We start from the raw sequence: 8,921 nt of genomic DNA, 5'->3' as shown, positions 1-8,921 counted from the left end.
CAGGCTAAGTGCTTTGCGTGAATTATCTCAGTTCTTCTGACAAGGCAGTGAGGCAGGTACTGATTTTGTTGCCATTTGACAGATAGGGACACTGAGGCTGAGGGAGGTCAGGGACTTGCTCAAGGTCATACGGATAGTAAGAAGCAGGGCTGGGATTTGAACCCATGTGATCCAATTTGGAAATCCATGTTCCAATGTGCTGATTATTTAAACCTAGATGAAAAAATTACATACACACATAGTCTACCAGGGGGAAGATAATTGTGATACAGCATATTAAGTGCTATGGCAGAGGAAACAAGGGGGCTGTGGGAGGCCAGATGGAGGCATCTAACCCAGTTTTGGGCAGAGGAACATCAGGGAAGGTTCCCCAGAGGAGGTTATACCTGCTTTGATCTTAATGGGTGAGTGGGAGGAGGACAAGTAAAGAAGGGGAGGAAAGGCCTTCAGGGCAGAGGGAACAGCCTGGACAAAGGCCTGGAGGTAAGATCCAGGAGGGTACATTTAGAGCTCTAAGCAGCATGTGGCCGGAGCAGAGGGTGTGTGAATACATGACAGAGAGTGTTAAGTGAGGCTGGAGAGGAGAGCGGGGCGTCACTCACATCCGGGCCAGGTTGGCACAGCAGAGTAGCCCTCCCCCACCCACATTCAGCTACCTGGCACGCCTGTCTGAGTGACACGAGGGCACCTCATCAGCAAAACAGCTCTTTCCTGCCGCCCTGGCCAGCCCCGCCCTCTGTGAGACACCGAGCCATGGGTGGTGGCCGGCACCTGCACAGGTGCCAGTAAGGAGGAAGCATGGCTACTTCCGGAGTCTCACAGCAGATTCCTTTTGCCTTGGCCTGGCCATGCCAATCCTTAGACAGGATTGCATCCTGGGACGGAAGCAGTACAGCCATGATTAGTCCATTTGGCTTCTGCTCTCAGAGTTCTATGCTGATTTCAGATCTGGGCGAAGTAGGGAGGGAAAAGGAATGGGAAGGGGTTGAGATATGGGCTCATGTGGCATGTGGCAGGAACCACAGGGCCACAGCAGTGTGACTTTTGCTCTGAGGACAGGTGGTCCCTTTGACTTCTCCATTACTCAGTTTCCCTTATTCAACAGGGCCCTAGTGCCAGTCCTGTCCCTCCCTGGTAGGTGTGGGAGGGGATAGGTGCCACCCATGGATCTTTTCATAAGAGGTGATGTCAGCAGTCAGTCCTGCCCCTCACCTGGCTGTATGTCTCTGTATTTCTCTGTATTCAGATGTTTGCTGAAAGCATGGACATAGTTAGTCTTCCAGTGTGCAAACAGCACAGCCATACCCACAGAGACCCAAACCTTCCTTTCAAGGGACATGTAGTTCCTCACATGCGTACACACACACACACACACACACACACGCACACACACTCTCTGTACAGATAAAATTAGACGTACACTTCACCACTCGGCATGAAAGACACTCCTATCCACACACATCTTCAAATCACCCAGGCAGACCACTAAGATGGGCTTAAAAATGATGTACCTGGTGGGTTTCATTTAAATTCATTCTTTTAATGTTTTAAGTCCAACTCACACCCAAATAAATACATGGTTCTCGGATTATGGGTGTTTCTTTTAATTCCTGCAATATATTTATATTTACATTTCTCTTTTCTATATTTACATTTGCTTCCTGAACTGTTAGTATCACATGCAAATCATCCTTTTTTCTTTCAGAAATTTAAAGCTTTTTAAAAAAATTATTATTATTTTATTTAATTTTTTTTGGTTTTTAGTTAGGTGGTTCAGAGGATATTAAAGCTGGAAGGGACCATAGAGATGAGAAACCCTGGGACTAGGGAACATTTCCTAAAAGGAAAAAATTAGTCACCTGCAATTCTTCTCATTACCAGGCAGGAGTAAACATAAATACCAAAAAAAGTAAATTAGAACAAACTAGAAAAGGAGAAGTTTGGACCAGAAAGCAAAATACCCTGTCCTTTGACTGGAGCTGAGTGAGAGCTGAGGCAGGGAAAATGAAAGCAGGTACAAAGTGTGGAGCTTAGAAAACAGGTAGTATTTATGGCATAGAAATCCCTAAGGCTTCTCTGTTGAGAGAGGTTTCTGGAAGGTGTGGGCAGAGAAGTAGGAAGAAGCAGGAGCTCATCATCCCTGTTGAGGCTGAAAGACTGAGGTAGATCTCACCCTTCCACCCCTAAGAGCGGAGCAGATCCCCAACAAGCTCAGGTAGGGGTTCTGGAAACCTCCAAGAACCTGGGAGCTGGGACCAGCTCCCAGCCCCTAGGAGTCTGCCCTTCTCATCTCTGCCTGAGGTTGTGGGTCTGAACAAGGCCGCTCAAACCTTGAAACAGCCCCTGCTTGTGGCCAGTACAGTTCTAATAAGGATTCATTACTAGAATCACAGACTCTTTCACCCATTAAATTAACAGGGGTTAAAAAATAAAGAGAGAGAGAGAGAGAGAGAGAGAGAGAGAGAGAGAGAGAGAGAGAGAGAGAGAGAACCAAAGGTTGGCGAGCTTATGAAGAGACGGGCTGCTGATGAGAGGACAAACTCACACAGCCTTCCTGGGGAGGGGCAATTTGGCGCTGGGAAGGAATCAAAAGCTTTAAATGTGTGCACACTCTTTGACTCAACCATTCTACTTTGAAGAGCGTGCACAGTTATTTATGGACAAGGATATTCATTCGAGTTATTTATAATAATTAAAAGAATTGGAAACAAGTTCGATGTCCAAAATTATGATCAAACTCTACAATACAGCCATTAAAAATCATGTTGTAGAATTATATTTAATGACGTGAGAAACTGTTCATGCTACGTCTACATGGCAGGCTAAAAAAACATAAAACCGGTATGTTCAGTGTGACTCTGGTTTTATAAAACAAAACAAAGCGAAAAGCAAAAAACAAACAAAAAATCTAGACAGGCAGGAAATACACCAAAACATCAACAGTGATTATTCATGGGTGGTGGGATTACAGATGATTTAAATTTTCTTCTTCCTGTTTATCTGTATTTTCTGAATTTTCTACAATAAACACGTATTGTGTATATAGTCAAAAACAAATAATCATGTACTTTGCAAAAAGAATGAGGGAATTTTGGCGGGGGTGGGGTGGGGTGGGGTGAAAGGACTTGTCAAGTTCATCAGTTTGAATGGGACTGGGCAGCCCAGCTTAGTGTTTGGAGAAAGCCCCTCTCTCATTCTGCCTTCCCAAGGACTCCCAAGAGAGAGACATACGTAAATAAAAGAAATGCACTCAGCTTTTTTTTTTTAATTACAACTTGCCCAGTAATCACCATAATCACTTATCCATAGCATTTGTTTGTCTATTGTCACTAAGCATCTATTAGCATTCACTGTGATGCTAGTAACACCAGGCTAGGCCCAGTGAACCCCCAAAACACAGACCTTGCCCAAGGAGAACCTCCAAACCAGGAGCAACTGAGGAAAAAGGGAAACAAGCACAGTCTATAATTTTTAAATTTAAAAATAGTGATTCTTGGTCGTCATTTATTGAGTGCTTACTGTGTACAAAATCCGGTGCGTGGTCCTGTGATGTTTTTGGTTCCCTTTATCTTTTACTAGGTTGAAATAAAATTTACAGTTAAAGGACAGATTTGTTTTGCTCCCTCCCTCCTCTTCTCCCAGTGCACTCACATTCAAGTTTCATCTTTTTATGAACTCAGAGTAAAAGTAAAAATGTTTGTTGCATGGGGGTAAGTCAGGGAGTGAGGCTTTTGTCACTGCTCCCCTCCAAACAGCTGGTCCTGGGGGTGAAAAGCATTGGCTCTGGAGTCAGATAGTCCAGCTCAGCCTTGGGAAAGTTATTCTCTGTGCCTTGGTTTCCTCATCTGTATAATGGGTATATTCATAATAGCAACCACCTTGAACAGTTGTTGTGAAGGTCTAATAAGATAATGCAAGTACTTAGCATGTTGCCTGGCACATGATCACCAGTTAGTAAATAATAATTATTAGTGTACAATTAGGTGTTGCTTTCCATCACTACAAAGGACTAGAAATCAAAAAACTGACCAGGAAGCTGAACTGTGATTACTTTCAAGGTTTTCCCGATTACATAAACAGGTAGACTTAAATTTATTTGTTCAGCCATCAATCACCAAGAGTCTCCTGGGTACCAAATACTGTGCTTGTCTCCTTGACTTCTGCCTTAAAGGCACAGACCCAACCCTCAGGAAGCTCACAGTCTAGTGTGGAAGGTTGAAGTCTCCCTGGAGACAAAAATGGGAGAGGGGCTGGATCATATGCAGCCCACCTGGAGGCAGCGGGCTAGATAGGTACCTCAATAGAGTCTTTAGTTGACCCCGCTTCCCCTCCTGCCTGTGCAGCCTCCCCTGTTGGGATACAGTTCATTAGAGCCCTGTATTTCCCCACTGTTAACTCCTGGCCAAAGGCTAGGGAGTAGAAAACTCAGCAAAGCCGCTGTGCCATCCTGGCAACTCCTGGGTTGGACCAGCTCCTCCTCCCTCCCCCAAACACTGTCCTAGGAGCTCTCTACAGCATAGGCCCCTTCAGGGTAGGGACCATGTAGGCTTATCTTGATTCATTGCCTGACTCCCAGAGAGTGAGGACTGCTATGTCCCAGCTACTGTTTAAGGTGCTGAGGACACGAGGGGACACAGAACAAAGTCCTTGCTTCCAAGGAGCTCCCATTCTAGCAGGGGCAGCTGGACAGGAAATCTGGGAACACAGGAATAAACAAAATCATTGTAGACACTCAAACAGGGTAAAGTGATAGAGAAAGGCTGGGGAGGTATTTTAGGGAGAAAGCGTGACATGTCACCTAAAAAAGGTGGCATGTGAGCAGAGACCCGAATGATGCCACAGAAGCAGCTGCAAAAAGGGCATTCCAGGCACAGAGAACAAGTGCAAAGGCCCTGAGGTAGGGACAAGCTTGGTGTTTTCTAGGACAGCAAGGAGCTTGTGTGATGGGGGCAATATGACTGAGGGGAGGGTGAAAGGAGGTGAGGTCCAGGGGCAGGCAGTGGTCAGATCTTGCTGACCGTGGGAAAGAGTTTGTATTATTTTAGGGAAAGCTCAGGAAATGCTAAAAGGAAGCAAATGAGGAAAAGAGCATCTCTGATTTTAGTCCCTGTAAAGGGCTTGGGAGGGAGGAACAAGGCACTGAGAGGCTTAAGAGAGTACAGGCTATTATTTGGGTGTGGTGCTCTCTCCTGGCCCCTAGCTTTGTTTTAATTATGTTTTCTTTGAGTTAGGGGTGATAGTTTGAAAAGAAAGAGGAGACTTTCTTTTCTCTTCACCCCAATCTCCTGCTCCCTCCTCTCAGCCCTTGACACCATTTCCAGCTTCCCCATCCCAGTGAGGTTTCTTCAGAGGAGAAAGACTCCTTGGGGGATGGGAGAATTGCGAAGTATCTGAGAACAAATGGAGGGAAGAATAAATGTTTTAATAAAAGTTTGGTGGGTATGATGTGGCTGTTGGGGTGGGGCGAGTGGAGGGGAGGCTTAGAGTGGGGAAGTGGGGAGGGGAAAGACTAGCAAACTCCTCAGCCAGCTCCTCAGAGGCCCGGCCTAGCTAGTTCATTTGTGTCTCCCCAGCCCTGGTAAGGAGCTGCTCCTCATCGGGGCTCAGCACATGCCTGCTGGATGAGTGGATGAGTGTGAGCTGTTGCTAGAGGGGGGAAAAAAGGACAGAGGGGAAGAAGGAAGGGAGAGAGGACAGGAAGCAACGCGAAGCAGAGGGAGCCCTGGATGTCCCAAGGAGCGATGACAATTACTGGCATTTATCGATCACTATCTTGGCCCAGGCACTTTTCCTGCATTAACTCATTTTAGCCTCTCAAATCAAGCCCAGGCAGTAAGTACTATTATTACTCCCCATTTTACTGTTGAGACAACTGAGGCACAGAGGGCTCAAATGCCACTGATAAGTGGCTGGGGCGTGAACCCAAAGCCCAAGCCATTAACCATACTGCCCGGGAGTGGAAGAAGCTCCTTTCTTGCCTCTTCTCAGGTCACTACCTCTCACTGTGCCTCAATTTCTCCTTCTGCAGAATGCAGGGTTGGACTTGAGATCTTTGGGGCTGTGAGTTCTGTTGAGTCACCAGGCATAAGAACCTATAGGCCAGCAGCCAATTGCAGGGAACTGAGTTGATGGGGGTAGGTGGTGTGTGGTAACAAAGAGGAATGGGTCAGCGGTCCACGGGGACTGTGAGGTATGGAGATGAGGCGGGGAGAAAACTCAATGAACCTGAGATGTGCCTCACTCCCAAATCTGGTCTTCTTATGTGGACAAACCCCGAACTCATCCCAGACGCATTCCAGGTGGTAAGGACGCAAGCTCTATTTTTGAGTTGGTTTCTTCCCAGCTAGGCTGAAACAAGTAGAGAACACTCAAATTCTAAGGGGTGTGGGATGCGTGAGCCTCCTCCCCCAAATCTGGAGGGTTTTTTAGGGGACAAGGCAAATCCTGGCCACCTCAGGACCAGAGGGCCAAAGAGTCTCAGGTCTCTATCCATGCACCAATTAACTTCCAGCTTAGGCATGACATGGAATGCATCCCAGCAGATGTCTCTGTTGGACAATTACCATACAAGGCTTCTGGTCACTTCCAGTTCTGAGAGGCTTTGCTGAAACCTTGCAGATTAGGCCCCAAAGTCTACCAGCCTGCAACAATGATTACCAGCCTGTGGCATTTTGCTTAGTTCAATGCGTTCTGTTGAATACGTCTCAAAGCTGTGGGTCATTCTTTGAATTTTTATTCGTTTATTCTACTAATCGTTTCAGCTGTTTGGTTTACTATCGTGGTCAGTTCCTCACTTTATCTCACCCTCTGAGTGTTTCCTCCTTTCTCTCAGGTCTGATGTTATTTGCATCCTGTACTTGTTCAGAAGGGAAAACGGGTCCAGTGACTAATTCAGTCCTGGGATGGGGATGGCCTGGCCAAGAAAGGCAGGACAGAGGGCTACCAGGCAGAGGGCCACTGTTGACCCCCAGGCTCAGCCTGGTGTGGCCACCTCAAATCAACTGGGAGGTGGCAGGGTGGGCCAAGAGAGAAAAGAGGGTTTTCTCTAATAGAGTATGAAAGTCCCCACTCAAAGAGGCCCTCCTTTTTCACCTGGGGAGGAGAAATTAGCTCTCCCAAGACACTCTTTATCCTATTGCCTTGTTTTATTTTCTTCACGGATCTTTTCACTCTCTGAAATATTCTTCATTTGTTTTAATGTTCATTATCTGCACAACCTCCCCACCTTTCATTCTTCAGGGTCTGTCTTGCTCACTTAAGGATTTATTTTTTGCACAACTAACTGAATGAAAAACTCCCTTGCAAAGAATAAGTGCAAAGTGGATATGGAACAGTGAGAACATCACGTTCCTAACATTCTAACTTGCAGAAAAGAGCTAGTTCTTCAGGAAAAGTGGCAAGCCGACCGGCTCTCTGGGGTTCAGAACAGGTGAAAAGTAACCCACTCCCACCCCGTCTCTCTTCTCCCCAGCCTCAGCTCCACTCAGTTGGGGAGTGTAGAAAGCTTCTCCAGCCGCAAAAGGGAGCCGTGTGCTCAGATGCTCTTAGGCAGGCCGCGCCTCGGGGCGCGCGCAAGCCGAGCTCAGCTCGGGCAGTGGGTGGGAAGAAACCGGGAGGGGAAGGTCTGGGGGTGCGAGGGTGGAGCGGAGCCCGGCCCCGCGATCCGGCCCGGGTTTTACATGCCACCCACTCGCCCGTTCGGCCGCGGAGAATTCCATAATCACAGCGGGCGAGAGCGGAGACTGGGAGCGAAAAATCCGGGATCCGGCAACTTTGGGCAGCGCATGCGCGCCCGCGGCGCTCCATCCCAAACACACACACATTTTTCCCCCGGACTTGGAAAGTCACCCAAAGCCGCCCCAAGTGCAGGTAAGAGACTCGGCGCTCCCTCCGACGCGCCCCCCCATACGCCCCTCAGCCCCGCGGGCCTCCCAGGTTTCTTCCGCGCCTCGCCCCCTGTCCCGGTGCAGCCCCCCACCCCCAGGGCTGCTGCTTGCAGCCGGGCGCGGGCGAGCGAGCGAGCGAGAGAGCCAGCCAGCCAGCCAGCCAGCCAGCCTGCCTGCGCGCGGCGGCTGCCACCCAACTCCGGCCGTGCGGGAGGCAGGGGGCACGGAGGGCTGGCACCCGGGCGCGGGGCGGCGCGTCGCCCGCTGTGGCCAGGGGAATGCCCAGCGCGCGGCTTCGGGGGAGGGGAGGGCTGCTGCTCCTGGGGGTCACTTACTCTAACTGAGGGGGCAGAAGGGTAGGGGAGAAGAGGGGGAGGTGCCAGGCACGAGTGCAGACTTTGCAGATAGAGTGGGGGCGCCCCCTGCTCTGCGGGCTCCCGGGGGGGGGCAGGTGCTCACCAATACCGGGCTATCACTCCTTCCCCCTACGCCAATCCCCCCCCCCCCCCCACAGCTGCAGGGGTTTGTGAGCTCTCCAGGGCCGAGAAGGAGGCAGGGGTGAGGGGCGCCTGGGGTGACTTTGCAAGACTTTGCTCTGGGGAAGGGGTGGATGGGGAACCCCGTCAGCCGACTGTTGTGCCCCAATACCAGAGTGTAGGTGCTACCAGCAGAGGTAGGCAGTGTTCACTTAGGCGCAGGGTGCCCAGGGGTGTCTTCGGGTGGGAAAACGAAGGCAAGAGGTTGCTTCGATGGGGGAGCGGCGTCCCCTTTTTCATTTGTGCCTGGGAAGTTTGTCTCAAGTGCGCTGCTCCGGGCGCGGCAAGTGGTTCTCCTTACTACCCCCACCCCCACCTCAGCCTCCCCGGGCTCAATGCTGGCAGTTGTGGGCACAGAGAGCCGGCGCACCGGCTCAGGACCGTGAGGCTGTCGGCCGGAATCCTCCTGGGTCCCAGGAAAAGTTCGGGGGGAGTTGCCGCGGTTGTTGTGTGCGCTGGGAGAGAAGTTGCGTCCGGGGACATGGGACGCTGGGCTGGC

General features: G+C 49.8%; 1 protein-coding gene across 3 annotated transcripts in view; it reads left to right on the top strand.

The window, feature by feature from the left end:
- The first annotated feature begins 7,735 nt into the window (after window positions 1-7,735).
- Window positions 7,736-8,921, top strand: part of CASZ1 (castor zinc finger 1) — a 150,191-nt gene continuing 149,005 nt past the window's right edge. For 2 of the 3 annotated variants that reach the window (XM_074334061.2, XM_019746785.3), the window contains exon 1: window positions 7,736-7,869. The gene's annotated coding sequence lies outside the window, so the exon portion shown is untranslated. The remainder of the gene's footprint in view (window positions 7,870-8,921) is intronic. The other variant, XM_088790113.1, reaches the window with a different exon arrangement.

Source organism: Rhinolophus sinicus, chromosome 14 (genome assembly GCF_057876585.1).
Source record: "Rhinolophus sinicus isolate RSI-liver-muscle chromosome 14, RSI-T2T, whole genome shotgun sequence".
NCBI lineage: Eukaryota > Metazoa > Chordata > Mammalia > Chiroptera > Rhinolophidae > Rhinolophus > Rhinolophus sinicus.
This window is presented reverse-complemented; position numbering and strand designations above follow the sequence as displayed.